The sequence below is a fragment of the Lipophrys pholis genome (assembly GCF_963383615.2).
Source record: "Lipophrys pholis genome assembly, chromosome: 12".
Lineage (NCBI taxonomy): Eukaryota > Metazoa > Chordata > Actinopteri > Blenniiformes > Blenniidae > Lipophrys > Lipophrys pholis.
This window is the reverse complement of record NC_137641.1, coordinates 15,746,948-15,761,036: the sequence shown is the minus strand read 5'-3', so window position 1 is coordinate 15,761,036 and position 14,089 is coordinate 15,746,948. Positions and strand designations below refer to the sequence as shown.

At 41.7% G+C, this 14,089-nt stretch overlaps 1 protein-coding gene across 3 annotated transcripts in view; it reads right to left on the bottom strand.

The window, feature by feature from the left end:
• vav2 (vav 2 guanine nucleotide exchange factor) overlaps positions 1 to 14,089 on the bottom strand; it is a 247,970-nt gene that overhangs the window by 167,675 nt on the left and 66,206 nt on the right. The window lies entirely within an intron of this gene.

Genomic DNA, 14,089 nt, shown 5'->3' with positions numbered 1-14,089 from the left:
TTTGTAGCGCACAGTCAAAAACACTGAAAAATCACCTTGATTGACAGTTAAAATGACAAAAACGCATCGTTTTTGCGTTTTCATTTCAAAGAGGTTTACACAGCGATGTTTTGAAAACGGTGTAGCTGGCAGGCCAGATCTTGGGAGCCATTTTCAAAAAGTGGTGTTTTCAGTGGTCTGAGCACCTTTGGTGTGTAAACAGCCTTTGAAAAAGGTCCCAGAATCATTCACTCATTGCACAATAACAGCCATAAAACCTAAATAGATTCCAGGCATCTGAGTCATAACGGGGTTTACCCTTACAGCAGGTGAAATAAGCACAATTTAATGAAGTGAGGTTAAAGTCACACACTAATACACTCTAGGTTTAGATACAAGATAAACCACGGCTCTTTAAAAAAAAAACGAAACCATTATTATTATTTGCAATAGGGAACAAAGATCTTTATATTCTCTTTGTGAGTATGAACCTCCACCTTTTAAGTTATTTGTATTGATTGTTTTTTTTTTTTTATGTCTACTCTTGACCTTTTCAACAGAACCAGCATGAGATTATTTCAACAGATAATATTGTTGCATTTTAGTATTAAGTATATATATATATATATATATATATATATATATGATCCACCTTAGGATCCACCCTTTTCTTAAAAAGTACCCTGATACATTGAAGCAGCTTATTTTCATGTTCGTGCAACTCGCAACTTAGGAGTTCATTGAAATTCTTGAAATGTTCTTATATTCTCATAATCAGTGGAAACTCTGCTCCCATCTGTCATGAAACGTGGCAAGTGGGTTGATCAAATGATGCTATATAGACTTAATAGGATGATAGTTGGAGTTGTGTTGATATGTTCATGTGGGCCAAGTTTCTACTGTTTGATTTGTTGTGCAACGTCACTATTTTCTCCCCACTATTGGTGCAGTATGTTATGCCGTTTGTAAAAGGGCTTCCCATCTGCCACATAATTGCAAAGCACTCATTTTCAGAGGGTGATAGAATTCAACTATATGTGCAAATGATATCAGTTTCTCAGCTTGCTCAGCTCAAAGCTTTTGGGGTTGGAAATTATACAGAGTTGAACCATCTTTTTTTTTTATGTTCACAGAGCAGCAAGTATTTCTGTAAAAGTGCAAACAGTATTTTTTTTTAAAAATCCCCCTTTTACAACTTAATTCTCTCTTTTTCCTACAACTGATATACTGAATACTACCAACTTTATTTTCCATTTTTGCAGTCCAATCATTATGTTCCACCACATAATATTAATATTCCCTGAAGTGGTGACACACATCAGACAATCCACCCCATTTGGCCACATTGGGTCTGTGCATCATTGCTACCTGCTAAGATGCACCTGCAGAGAAATAAATGAATAGCAGCACGACGGAGGGAATCAGTTTAGTGGCACCCTGCAGGGGGTGTTTTTTTAACACCTGGCAAGCCACCCAAACACCTCACAGCCCGGGATCCTACCGGCGAACTCTTTATCAGCCGTATCGAATTACCGTGTGCCCGCGCCGAGCGTGATCTACACCCACAGGTGAAAGCACAACAATGGTGACCGTGAGGGATTTTCAGAAGAGTGTAGGAAAGAAAAGTGAGAAAATCCAATCTGGATGTCGGTATGATTGCATGAAGGAGCATATGATGTAGAATCTGGCAGGAGAAGGTGGCGGAGCGGGAGGAGGGGGAGGGGGAGGAGGAGACTGTTTTAATGGCATCCGTAAAAGGTAAGTGGGCTCGAGCATGCTGCCAATATCTGTCTGTTGCCATCGTGCTCAAATGTGTTGCTACAACTTTGTATAATACACGCTGCGGGTAATAAGAGAGCATGTCATCCATTCAGTCTAATTTCCATTTTACAGCCCTTTGATAGGAGGAATCAGAGAGCAGCAGCTCCAGCAGAGACTTTATGGCCCTGGGCTTGTGTGTGTGTGTGTGTGTGTGTGTGTGTGTGTGCGTGCGTGCGTGGATGTGTGTGTGCGTGCGTGCATGCTTTTGACCGTCCACCTCTCCATGTGTCTGTATGCTTGTATTTTGATTTTCTCGGGTTGCTGAACTGGACCGTATGAAAAGAAATGACCAATTGAATGGCTCCCGTTGACGGAGCCGTCCATGTTCCAATTGAGTGACGGGGCCATTTCCACTTTTATGGTCATGCTTATCTGACATGGTCATTCTTGGTCAGCGCAAATGATAATACTGTGCTCATGTGCTTGACTAAACCCCGCAGATACTGAGAAATGATCTGCTGTCAAGGTTTTATTTCTCCGTGTGTGTTCTGTTGACCTGCACTTTAAATCCTACTCGAGTTGTGGGTGGAATTTTGTTTCTGGTTTGATAGCAGAGGTCAGAGGTCAGAGCCAGCCTCACAGCAGGGCTTTTTCCTCCTAAAAGGAAAGATAACATGTTGAGAATAGAACCACAGCTTTCCGCCAATACTGCACCTATCAGACAAACAATTATCTTTGTGGATTCATTTTAAAGAAAAATTCAGTATTCCAAAGATTTATGTAACAGAAAACATTGAACAACTTAAAAAAAAAGCCTTATACGATCGTTTTTAAATGATGGCTCAAATTCTCAACATCTAGTGATGCTCGGTTACTTTTCTGTGAAGCGCATTGGAACATCTCAAATCCCTTCCATACTAATATATTCCTTTTATGCACTTTTGTCATGTTTCGGTCCAAAAACGACATTGTCAGATTCACGCACAATTTCACAATTTTCACTTGAAGCCAGTTTTAAGAATCATTTTTTTTATTTTGCATTCACATTGAAAGAAAGTGTTCAGTCTCCACATCTCTGAGGGGAACCTTGTTAGTTCCAATTCTTAGCAAAATATTTTTCACCAGTTCAAGAAAGCATATATTAACCGGGACTGAATGAATGTGTCACGTAAGACTACTTGTGCATCGCAAAACAGGTTGACGCTTGAATCAGTGTACAGTAAAGACTTCTAGAAGAAAATATGTCGACCCTTAAAACCCTGTGGTTAAATGATTAATACGAGTGAATCAAAGAAAGAAAACTTGCCTCCAAACTTCTTTCACATTATCTCAGTTTCCATAATTGTCCAAAACCCACTCATTTGTCACTCGGCTGAAGTGGAACTTGACCTTGAACACTTGCCAAACAATCTCTCTCCACCCCGAAGTATTCAAATTGAAACATTAGATGTTCACTGAGCTTTGGAATTGAAGTCAAACCTTAATGACTGTCAGCGAGCACATGGCCCATTAACACCAGTACATAGCAGAGCTTTTCATTCTCTCTGTTCTTCCTAATTTCACGTCTATCTTTTCTTACCACCTAATACCCATGTTGACTGTGAAATACCACAAAGATCTCGCGACTCAAAACTAAATATTTTGATATTATTCCGTGCAATCTGTCAAGGGATTTTTGGGGATATTTTACCAGAAAAGCCCACCAGTCAACAAAGACAGAGCAATCATTTTACACGAGACACACTGCCATTTGCTAACTCTCATGATTTAATCATGGTTTTTGAAAAGCTGCTTATTTCTGATGATCCCTCAAAGCAACCTTGACATTATGTGCTCTGCATGCCAAATGTCTCCTAAAATAATAAGGTGCTGAGCCACTGTTTACAGCATAACAATGAGGGGTTGGGAGAGGATCATCATTTTGAGAGCAAATGCAGCAATATTACATAATCTGGAGTGTAGGACTGAAATGCACATTCGCATTTGTGCGCAATAAGGGTGATTTATGAGCCCCGAGGGTTTCGCTTTTAAGCTCCCCGTGTGAGTAATCCGTATGCAATGAGGAAAAAGATTGAGGATGGGCTTGCTTTTTGGTGAGTTCCTTCTTTTTCATGCCAGTGATTCCTCTGAGAATGTACCTGTCCATCATAGCGGCACCTGTAGGGCTTTTAGGCAAACGGGCGGGGGCCAAGAAAAATAATGAGAGCTCACGCCGGCTGCCATGAATTCAGAGACTCTTCCTTGGTGGGGGTCCGTCTTATTTATCCCCCGCCTTCAGCCCTGCTGCAGTGCAAAGACGCCACCCAGACAACAGGTACATGCCCTCCGGTGACCGACGACCCCCAATCCAAACGACAAAAAGGGAATTGCGATCGCATCTCGGCAGCCTTCTGGACACTTGGCACGGCGCAACAGTGAGCTGAGCGATTTCAAAAAGAGCCAGACTGAGCGCTGAGCTCGGGCCAAAAACCGTGTTATTTCTATCTTGTCAGTTTCTCTAGCGGCGCACAGCTACACTCGCTGCCACCCAAAACAAAAGAGGCCAATTATTTCCACAAAGGGATTCACACTGTGCCGAGCTCTAAAAGTTCAATAAATGATTTTTATACAGCTCATCACTTTTCTGCTTTTCTTTGCTCTCTGCCGGTGGATTTAAATGACACTGTTGCTCAATGCTGCCAAAGGGAATGCGGTGGCAAAATAGTATGGAGGAGAGAAAAGGACAGAAACTACTCTGAGCCGAATGTCTTCACCGATGAAAGAGTCTTGTGGGACAGGAGAAAAGTCGATTTTTGTGTTTGGCAATTTAAAATCTTGTAGACCAGTAACACCGAACAGAATCTCCTTATCATTAGATCTTTACCTCATATTTATCTAAAGGCGATCCATCATTAAGTCATTGCCTCTAAATGTATGTCGCAGTGGTTTTCAGAGTTTGGTGTTAACCATATGACTTTGGGTGGGGGCACCAGGAATAAACAATTTTGCTCTTTAGGTCAGCAGATAAGAGGAGACGAGGGATGTCAGCCGTTTGGAGATTTTTTAATATCAATAAGATCATTAACGACAAAATCTATTCCGTACAACACCAGCAACTTAAAACACTGGCGACATTTGGACCAGCAGAGTCTGTAACTCAGTACACATAATGCAGTGGCAACACATTGTGGCAATGGAGTATAAATTAGGCTTAATGGCATTTAATTGTACTCGTATCGGTACGCTGTATCACCGAGTAACGGTTCGAACTCATCCTTTAAAAAAGTCCTATCGGTCCATCCGTACTCAAAAGTTTGATTATTACCATATTTTCAGACTAGTTGTGATATTACCCAAAAAAGTAAGTTTAAGGATCTAATGAAGTAAGTGATTCATCGAATGTTAAACATGAAAGATAACAATGATTTCTTTTCCTCAAATGTTGGTCAAAATATTTCAGGGTGTCTGCAATAGAGGCTCAACCTCTTTGAAAAGCCTTTAAGTCAAAGTGAATCTAAAAAGCACTGCAACATCATTCAAATAACATATTTGAGGTCATTTGAACCATTACCTTCTTCCATCACAGAAAGTAGAAATCACAGAGGAACAAAAAACTGCCACTATCGCTTTATTTTGCCGATCTCTGACGTTTCTGTAAACTGCAGCACCTGTGGCGGCCGCGCCACAACGCCTCTGCCAACAGCCGGCATCCCCGAGCCGCAGGCCAGACGACAAGCCATCGCTCAGCAACCACCTGTTTCCGCAGGCAGCGCAGTAACGAGCCACAGGAATAATGAGGTTGAGGGTAGCAGAGATAGAAGGGGGTCTAAAAGCAGGGAGCGAAGATCCCATTTATAATTCATGTCAGGAGAAATATCATCAGCACTGTGGCATTTGGTATGAATTATTGATTGTTTCTTGGAAGCTTTAGGTAAAAACTTGCAGTGTAGGGGGGGGGGGGGGGGGGTCCTGATGGACAGTGGGTGAAGTACGAGGGCACAGGGACCAGAGAGGCTGCCACAAAACTGTCTGCTGAGGCAAGAGGGAGTGCTTCCAGAGAAGTTAAATTCTCTGTTCAGGGAGCACCAAATGTAATCCTGGACCAAGGGATGCATTATTGTAAGGCAAGGGTATCGTAGAGAAGGAATATAGATCCTACAAAGTACCAATGGCACACATAAGGATTAGAATTAACATTTTCAATGTGTTACTTGTGAGCAGGAATAATTCTTTGTAATACTGGTCGAATTAATCTTGATATAAGGGAATACAATGCGGAAAACTACACAGAGCGGACTGTAACTTGAAAAATGTATACTTCTGCCTCGACAACTGAGAACTTGTGGTGAAGCAATGAAGACTAATGGAAGAGAACTCATTCACCTGGAACGGGCGACCCTGGCATTTCACCCTTAAACTTCCTTTCACCATTGACTGTACTCTCCCCAGCTGGAGTCTGACAGGCACAGATCACTACCTTTTCTTCAGTTGTGTGAATCAATAGCAACACACCATGTTTGCAACCCTTCACGGTGAGCGGTCGCTGCAGCATTATATAATCTTTCCAACCTAACAGGAACATGCGCTTCAATGAACAGGAACATAAAATAATCTTAAACTGGGACTTGTTCAAACAAGACGAGGTAAGATGGCTGGACTGTGAACCAATGGTGGGGTTTTTTCTGCTGACCAACTTTATCAGTCAATATATTAGTAGACAGCAGACGAATGGTGTAATTTCGTCAGCCACGTCCCCAACAGTCTGCTAACCAATGGCATAACAGTATGTCACAGAACTTCCTCAGATCCTGGCAGATCAACGGCAAAGCTTTCGTCATCCAGTCTATCGCCTTTCAACCAGTGACGTACATTTAAACAGACTTGACCTCAATGTTTTGATTTGCCACAAAATAATGCTGTTTACTGAACAAATAGCAAAATCATCATTGTATAACACACCAGATACTAATCTATAGCTTGTCACTTTAAAAGTCACTCATTGTTTACAAGAAGAACCATTATGTTATAATTTCTCAATGTAAAATTCCAATATGTAATTTAAGAAAAATGATAGGATATTCAATTTCTGCCAATAATTTAGATGGATCTAAAACTGTGAAACAAAATACGAAAAACTGAATGATTGCATGAGATAACATAATTTAAGAAACACTACAAATGATCACCTTATTTAGTATTCTCAAGCAGTGGAGGACAAAAGATAAACCCTGCAGAGATAAAGATGCTTTAAAACTACAATTGAGTTTAAAAACCCTGAAGACTGAAAGATAATTTCTAAATTCCCAAATTTCTGAAACCTGCAATCATTCAGCATACAACTAAAACAGTTGTTCCGCGGGTGCATATTCATCAAGTTATGTCTTGTGTTCTGTGATCTATGAGTCCTTTTTTAAGCCAATCCGAGTATTTGTTGGGGATCAGGAAACATTTTTGGTGAATCGTGATGTAAATCCAAGTTGATCACGTGGCGGGCCTCTGTTGCGTTCACATGGCTTGACCCAGCGGAGAGTTTAATGTAGTTTTCATGTATTTTCCACAGAGACAACAAGTGAGCATGAGGCTGCGTCTAGGGTGTGCGACTGAGGTTAAAACATACTTCAGCAAATGGCATTCAGTCGAGCCGGGCTGACGGCGGCTGAGGCACGTTCCAGATGTTAGCAGCACTGGGCGTGGATGCTAAGCGACTAGCTATTTTCAGCCACAGAGCGCGGAGAGGAAATGAAAGGAGCAGAGTTCAGCGTGCACGGAATCCGGGGCAGCGGAGAGGGTAATCAAACACCGCCGACCAATGGCAATCACGCCGGCCCTGACACAATAGTGGCTCGCCTGCAGCCGGCTTAGCCTTATCACAACACACTCGCAGTGGGAGTGGTGCGAGATGAATGAGTGGGCAGAGGAACATGATGCAAGAAGGAGACGAGATGGATGGGGAAAGTAAGGCGGGAAGAAAAGCAGCAGCAAAAGGAGGCGTTGGTACAAATTCAATCAGGGGATTGGTGTGCGTTTGTGCTTTGACTCGTTCCCAGTGCAAGTCTTTATCTACCAGAAGGAACATTCTGTGTCTATGACACCGAGGTGGTCGTAGGCTTTGGTGCAGAACAAATTGCTGGGATCTCATTTTTAAGAATCCCTTCCAGAGAACATGTAGTTGCTCTGAGCAAACATGCGGCGCCAAACTACCGCCTCAGTCTCTCAGCTGCTGTGCGGTGGAAGTTTGTCCAAGTACGGATCGCTGTTTCCACTTTCACACTGCTCATTCACATGCAGCACACACACACAAAAAAAAAAATCCATTCACCTTGACACGGCGCTATCAAGTCAATGAGCGTCACATTGATATCTCGGGGACTTTACAAGGCAGTCAGTTATAACTCTGCGGCTGTTTAAAGAAGATAGAAATTGATGCAAGGCTCCCTGTCTGCATTTCAAACAAATGATGCCGTTCCCTTTAATGAAGACGGCAAATCTGTCAGAAAGCTTCCTTCCTTCGCTGCTCTCCACTCACAGATGGAAAATTACCAAACTGTTGATAGATGGTTAACAGGTGCAGGCTAATTATGCTAATCATGGCAACAGCCAAATAAACTGATTGCCATGTTCATTTAAGTGACAGCAATGTTCCTTTGGTGGCTAATTAAAATAGGTTGGGAGAAGGAGGAAACGAGGCGGCTGGGTTTCCAATGAAGGGAGGTGTTTAAATAAAAGCGTTCTCTGGGGTCTACTGTAATAAGCTGTATTTCATTGGTTTAATGATGTCATAATGAATTTCTAATGATGGGGGATGGGGAGGGGGAGCAAAAGAAGAGACGCGCGATGATATTTGCACGAAGCAATGCTGCCGGTTCGTTTCGGGGGGGGGAGAGAAGAGTTGAACAAGGATGCTGCTGCTGAGGCTGCGATGTGGAACCACGGAGGTCCTGGACAAAAACGAGTGAAGCAGTGGATATAAAAATCAGCAGAGGACATCAAGTCGGTTATGTGGTCCATCTGCTTCAATACTGGACTCGCTGGAAACAGAATAGGGGGTGGATTCTGAAGGTGAAATTACTTTTTATCAGCAGTGAGACCCCCCCCCCCCCCCTCAACCTGCCGCCCAGCCACCCTCCATTGGCCTTCAGTATCCCTTTGCCTGACCTAGGAAAAGGCATCATTAGAGGAAGAGATGAAGATCAGGGGCCAAGAGGGATGAACTCTGAGTCCCCGGGCAGCCTCGGTGGAGGTATGAAAGGTGGAGGGGGGCTGATTAATGTTTATAGAAGCAGCTGCTATCGAAAACCACTCTCTTCTACCCCCAGCTCCTGCTTTCAATTCCACTCCTGTAACACGGTCCAGTCTGATTCAAGCCAACTGTTTTGACATGTTTTTAATAAGGCACAATGGTACCACCAAATGTGCACCAAGAGTTCCTCCCTTTCCAAAAGGAAATTTAGCATTTTGTTCTCGTGAAAGCCATAAAAGAAATAAACTACTTTCGGGTTTTTCATTAATGAAAGGAATTCAAATCAGGACGAGACAGCTCAGAGGAAAATCTCAAGCTCACGCAGTCCTTGGAAGGACAAATAGTAGAAGCAGTATTTGACATGACTGTGCCCTTCTTGGCAATAGCAGTGCTTGTATGTTGCAACATCTGGCATTGTATCTTGAAATAACACCATCTAATAACCAAACCACTGTCATTTTTCTAATGATTGAACAAACATATAACATAAACATTAGTCTTGCATTTTTCTATTCCTACAGTTTTCAAAACATATTGAAGATGAAAACTCCAATCAATCACAATTTTTTTACACGTTTAAAGTTAAAATGCATGGTTTGGGATTTTCGTTTCAGAAAGATTTCGCGTTTACACGGCAACATTTTGAAAACAAGATTCGTTTATATAAAACAGCAGAAATGCTGAAAACGATTTAGCATGCTGTGCCACTAGTGGGTGCTGTTTATTTTTTGTAATGAAACTACACAGACATGCATGCAGAGAACAACGCGCTGTACACATTCGTATTGATGAATGCACGAACATTTGAATGGACAAACGGCCAAGTTGGATTGTTATTACAGTGACTCTTAACTATAAAACCACCAAGTCCCAGGAGAACATGGACTAAGAGGGTTTTCAAAAAGTTCCACCTTGGGAGCCGTTTTCAATGACTCCGAGCACCATTGTCGTGCAAACAGACACTCAAAACAAAAGTTTTCCGTTTTCACTTGCAAACGTTATGTAAATGGGGCCTTAATCTCATTCACACTATTGCAACAGGCTGTATATACTGAACATCACTACCAATAAAAACATGTTTATAAGAGTTTCTCTGTTCGGGGTTTTTGGCCTGACTTGCACTTTGATGTCTTCTAGCGTATCTGCAGAGCTGATTACAAAACAGTGTTCACTTAACTCAGTTTCATTGATTTTTATGCTTTTAAGTGTCTTTAAACCGTCATTTTGATGCATCGCAGTGCTTTCAGACACGCTACATGTAAATTGTACGTATCTAATGTTTGTTATTAAAAATGCGATCGATGGCCAAAAAGCAGACTTGAGAAGCAGAATATAGATTCTATAATGTAATTCAACAGAAAATCCGAAAGCTAGGAATTACTGAAATCGAAAGTTCCATTAGTAGATTTATTTCAACTGTCTAAATGAAGGTTTCTCACAAAGCTATGCCCAAGTTCTTAAAACTGGCTCCAAAAATGCTCCAATCCACATTGTGTTGCAGGCATTTGTCCTTCACATGATACAGAAAGAAAGGAGGGATAAAAGGGAGATACGGAAAGAAGAGATGAATGATCCTGCATTATGATATATATGACAGGAGCTATAATTCCTATTGTTTGCTGGTAGATGTGCACACAAAGAAATTATCTTGCCAAGGTAACAAAGGAGGAATAAAGAAAAAAAAAAAACTAGTTCGACTAAGTGGGAGAATAAAGTAGCCTCCTTTCTCTTCCATTTATGAGGCATTCTCACTATTTAAATGTATGCCGCATTAGTAGGGATCTACTCGATTCAATATATTATAATGTGATGTTTGGCCTTAATGGAAAATCAATGGCGAGACAAGCCCGCCACCGCTGAGACCATACAAAAGCAATTTCTAAATTGACATATGGAGGGCCTATGTGATTGATTCTGACTGCTGTTGGATTTTAATACCGTTCACTGCGAGCTCATTGACTCTCAGGCATCGTCTTGTGGTTTATCTACAAACTGCCAAATGAGTCCTTGTCTCCTTTTTCTTCTCGCTCATCTTTTCTTTCCTCCTCGGCGCAGCGCAGGTGGAGTGGATGCTTCGCATTAGATTAGATTGGGTTCGACAAATGAGCAGATAAGCCTCCGCAAATACATCCTCTGTGCAATCGATCAAAGAGGTTATAATACACTTTATTCATACCTCACCTCTGCACAGTAATCCCCCTACTGCATATAGTACAAATGCTATAGTATTAACATTCCCACTGCACCGGCTATGACACAATACCATCAGCTGTCATCATCAATTTAATGATATCACACTTTCCTCGCTGCCTTTTCAAAGAGCCTGTGAGCGTCCAAAGTGGCCAGTCGACCCTCTCCTGCCCCACCCCTCCGTCTACAGCCACACACAATGCGGTCGAAGGGATTAGAAAGTGAAGAGAAACAATTCATTTTCTAAGGCCGAAGCCAACAGGCTGTGCCCATCACGGATTACCAGCCGATCCCTCCCCCTGCCGCCAGCACTCGTCTCCTCATCCAGACGCTGCCTCAACCCCGCGACCTCTTTGTCAAGCGCCAAGCAGCAGTTTTCTATTGAAATGCTGAAATGCAACAATTGCGTTTCCATCCACGACGGCCTCTTGAAACGTGCGCCCAACAGGAGTCTGAACACACTTCAAACTAATCCAGATCACAGCAGGCTGAGGAAAACCTCCCGACGTGCTTCTCCGTGGACACCCGGGTGCAGCCGCGGGGCATCCCGAGGCATTCCCAGGCTTCACGGGATATTTAATCCCTCCTCAGTTCTATGTCAGGATAGTCCAACTAGTAGGACACATGCCCAGACTGTCTCTGAAAGGACAACATCCTCGAGGAATCCTCATTAGTTGCCTGGACTCTCCAAGAGCGCCGGCACAGGTCCAGATAAGCCAAAGTCAAAGTGACTCTCACACTGAGGAGAAATTCTCGAGGTGTATATTTGTGCATCTGTGTGTGAGGATTACTTTCGGTCTTGGACTGTTGAAGTGAAAACTGTTTGATCACTTGATGAGGGTTGATGCTGGGGTTTCGAGTCGACATTGGATTTCCCTTCAGGGTCTGGGTTAGAAACTGAGCTGGTTCAACTTAATATAGTACGACAACTGATGCTGTAGTTTATGTTGCATTTATTTGCATTATCAAATACCATGAAGAAAGAGACTTTTTTTTCATTGTAGTAGGCCAAGGGTGTGAAACATAAGGGCCATGGGCCGAAGGCTCCAATCCGGTCGGCCAAACCAGCAAGCAAATTGTAAAAATGTCAAAGAAAACGTTGTTCATCTAAAAGTCACATTATTCACCTCAATGTGTAGGTTAACAGATAAAAGCAACAGTAAAAATAGTATGAAAATGTTTATTTACACATAATTTTTGAAAGCTACAAGTAGCCTAGCATATTTGGGTTTGGTGACTCCTGTTTCATAGCAATGACTCTAAGAAAGTAGTACATCAGTTTTGAAATATCTTATAATAAATTGTACAAAACTTAGCCTCATATGAATAACTGAAAGACAAATGTTTTTTTTCTGATATACTTACTTGCTGTATTCATTCGAAATAAATGGGTGTTGCAACTTGTTGCAAGTGTCTGTTATTCTGCTGCTGCCTTTATACTGTGAGGCTGTGGCCGGAACACATCAATAAATAATCATATTAAAAGCAAAAAATGTCTCCGTTGAGAACTGTACATAGATAATCCATAAGCTGTTGATGCTGTATGATCAGACCGGCCATAATAGCCATTAACCATTAACATTGTTCAGGGTTTACAAGCGTTAAATAAATTGGACAACCAATGTGCAAGCGAATGCGTCACAAAGACATCAGCAGGGTAAAATGGGACTGACCAAGTAACGGGGAAGATATAGTTGTCAGTGTCCAAGCATTATGTGGCTTTTCACTGCATGAAAACGACTAAGAATGGTTCAACTTAATCTCTTTGTCATGGGTATGAAAACACCAATCAGACCGTCATCTTCCATTAGCGTTTAGAGTCAAGTGTGCCGTCACTTCATCACCCAGGATTTCTTTCTGCAGAAATCCACTTCCTGCTGGCCAATCTACTTGTGCAAAATGACCTTTTAGTAATGCCAGTCATGATACATACTGACTGTAAAGTAGTTTTCATAGTGGCACTACATTCCACAGCGCTGTGTCTTATGTTAGATTATTAAGAAGTGCATTACTGTGCCGTGGTAATAAAAAATAACCTGAGAAGAATCTTTACAAACACATCTTGAGCCCATTTGTCAAATATGTTAAAACCACAGAATTTAGTACACAGGACTTAAAATAGGAACTTAAAATAGGAACTCAGAAGACTATGAAAAACTGATGGAATTGTAATCATGCAATCCCTTCCTGTTGCCGAAAAACAGTAAATGAATCTAGTATTTATGGCTTGTATCAGTCTATAACTGGCAGAGTACTTTTGTGCACCAGGCATCAAATAACATGACAACCAATAATGTAACAATTTGCCATTGATGTCATAATAAAGTACAAGATTTTTTACAACCCTGATCAAGAGAGAGTGTCAATATGATGACCATTGCATCCACTATGCCTATTTTTCAACACCAAAAATCAACAAAACCTGCAAAGAAAAGCCTCTATACCAAGAAATGCAGCCCTAATTATGTATTATTACATTATTGGCTGCAGTTGTTACATTTTGAAAGGACTTTAATTAATGTTACCTCACATCTAGTGCATCACATTAGTGGTAAGTTATTACTTTATGGGCTTTCCTACATTGAAACTGAGCAAAATTATGACATTATTGGCCATTATTATATTGTTAGTTGTTGCATGCCTGTTTTGTTGTTGCATGGTTTGGACAACCAGACAGAGCAGAAATAATGAATGCTCTGAAGAATACATATTTAATATCTAGAACCTTCTCTCTGAAGTAATACATGATGTGGATTCACTGCTGAAGGCAGACTGTCAGACCGTATTGTAAAAGCTGCATTGACTTATGACCCTAAAGTGTTGCTCATCTGAGCTCTCAGCTCTTCACTGACGGCCAACGGCACAAACAGATTGGACTCTGAAATGCCCTTAGCCCTCTTAGAACATATGGACGAGCCATCTTACGGTGTAGCTGAACTC